The sequence below is a fragment of the Lepus europaeus genome, chromosome 18 (assembly GCF_033115175.1).
Source record: "Lepus europaeus isolate LE1 chromosome 18, mLepTim1.pri, whole genome shotgun sequence".
Classification (NCBI taxonomy): domain Eukaryota; kingdom Metazoa; phylum Chordata; class Mammalia; order Lagomorpha; family Leporidae; genus Lepus; species Lepus europaeus.
Window position 1 is genome coordinate 66,897,832 of NC_084844.1, and position 2,596 is coordinate 66,900,427.

The window sequence follows — 2,596 nt, forward strand, 5'->3', positions numbered from 1 at the left end:
AGCTCGTGTGTTCAGAACCTTAAATAAAGACCCCTTGCCTAGCAACCATATGACACAATGTGGGCCAAAGATGTTCTGCCCTTTGGAATACAGGCCAAGGGTCCAGTCAAAAGTAGACTCAAGTAGGAGGTGCAGTCCTAAAACAGGAACCTCTGCCTGTCCCCCACAAAACAAAACAAAAACACCCCATGGATAACGGTAAAGGCTAATACTGAAAACTCAAAAACAGGCTCACTCCTCTGATAATGGACTACCAGCTTTGAGCCCCTCCTCTATCTCGGGAGTCTGTACTCCTTTCTACACAATAAATTCACTTTTGCTTTGCACACTCCTGGACTCAGCCCTTTATTTCTATACTGAGAGAGAGTCCTGGACCAGGGTGTCCGGCATCCCCAATAGGAGTGAAATAACAGTAACCCTGCAGTTTTTCTCTTTCATATTATTAATACCATAATAAAATTAATCATGGTGTTAGTGTTAAACAAGCCCTGCATTCCTGGAATGGATCCCATTTGTTTAGTCATTTATTTAGCTTATTTATTGAATTTGATGTCCTAAATTCTTTTTCTTCATATTATCCTTTACTGATGAAAAATTCCAAACAAAGGTAGCCTCTCCCTAAAACTGCCCCCCTCTGCTGCCTTGGCACCTGCCCTTACCCCTGTCACAGCTACCAGGGCGCAGAGCAGAAACTGTCCCAGGGCCCTGAAGCCCTATGTGTTCGTTAAGTAGCAGCTTAACAATGTTAGCTGAACAAGTAGGTGGTGCTCCCAGGGCTGCCTGCCACAAGCCAGCATCTCCCAAGATTATCTTCAAAATCCATAAAATGGGCACTCGCTCAGGTCTGGTGAAGGGCGAGGACTCTCCTCCTCCGAGACAAGCGTGGCATCTGGGTCTGCATGCCAGCAGCTGCCCCACTGCCTTGGGAGCACGCGTGGGCTGCTTCCCACCCTGAGCTGGAACTGCACCTCTGCCCTTCACCCCATCTTCAGAGACCACACACACATATCCACACAAGGCTGCTGGGGGCAACTTTAATAAGGCAGGGGACTTGCTTTGCGGCATCAAAGGTCAAAGAGGAAGGGCATCATATCTGATTGGCTCATGCACTGGCTGGATACTTTCCAGCTGGTTGGCAGCCAGGGCGCGGGCCTCCTCGGCAAAGCGGTGGCGTCCATCCTCAGTCAACTTCCAGAGGCAGGAGCGGGGCCGGGCGCAGACCGCGGCTTGCATACTGACCGGCACTTTCTCAAAGCTGTCTCGGAAACACAGATTGTGGCGGATGGTGTTCTTCCAGCCTTCCGGAGCCGTTCGGAAAAACGGAAAGTGTTGTCAAGTGAAACTGTAGATCTGCTGCACGTTGAGGCCCCGAGGGGAACTGTTTCTTAACGCCAGGGCAATTAGGTGGAAGTAATTGAGAGGGGGCCGGGGCCAGAGCCTTTCCTCCTGGCCGCTGGGTTGCTGAAGCCTCCGGCTCTGGAGGGGGGCCCTTTTGTAAGGGGACAGGAGAGCCACACAGGAGCTGTCATCCTTGTCCTCGGCCTCCTCCTTTTCCGTGAGCTCCCAGCTGCTGGGGGAAGACGAAAAGTGCTTTGGCGACGGAGACTGCTCGGGGGAGGAAGGCGACAGTGCCCGGCCCCCGCAGCCTCTGGGCAGCTGGCATCTTCCTGATGGCAGGGCAGTCGAGGGCGAGGGACCGCGCCCGCCAGTTCCTTCTTCTCTCTAGCCCCTTGGGCTTCCAGCTTTCCCGGTGGGTACACGATGTTGGGGTTCACCCACATCCACAGGTTGGGCTCAAACTCTGGACCATCTCTGTCAGCACGGGGCTTCTTCTCCAAAGGTAACCTTGGTGGTTCCACTATTTGAAGCCTGTACCTGGCAAGGTTCTGCTCAGCCATAGGCAGGTGCGATGTGAAGGCCAGAAAGGCCTTGTTCCCCATGTCCCAGTCCAGCAGTCCCAGGACCTGGCCACGGAGGCTGGCCCAGACGTCGAGCTGCTGGAGTTTGAGGTCCACCTTTAGGAGAGCGCGGCGTGCCCAGCCACGGACAGAGGGAGCCAAGAGAGACTGATGTCCTAAATTTTTAATACATTTTATCTTTAGCGATATCTCAGGTTCATATTAAAATTAAGATGAAGGTAAAGAGATTTTCCAAAAATATCTGCTGCCACAGTGGCATAGTCACTCCTCTTATTAATATGAACCTGGCCAGTGTAGTATAGTTGTTATGATTACATTTGTTACATCATTAACACCTCAAATCCATAATTGACTCTAGGATTTTGTATTGAAAACTTTATGAATTCATGCAAAGTTATAATAATGTGTGTCCACCATTTTATTATACAGCATTTCATTACTCTAAAATTTTATCTGCCTAGTCACCCATTTCTTCCCTCTACAATCCTGTCAACAACTAATCTTTTTACTAGATTCATAATTGTGCCATTCTGAAATGTCACATAGTGATGAGCACGTACAATTGTTCACGTCAACTTCTTTTACTTGGTAATACACCAAAGATTCCTCTGTGTGTTTTCATGATTTGTTAGCTCATTTCCTTTTAGCAATAAACTATTTTCTGAATGATACAACAC

At 49.3% G+C, this 2,596-nt stretch overlaps 1 pseudogene; it reads right to left on the minus strand.

Moving 5' to 3' along the window:
- Positions 1-1,064: 1,064 nt before the first annotated feature.
- Positions 1,065-1,940, minus strand: LOC133747308 (forkhead box protein R1-like; annotated as a pseudogene).
- Positions 1,941-2,596: the final 656 nt, after the last annotated feature.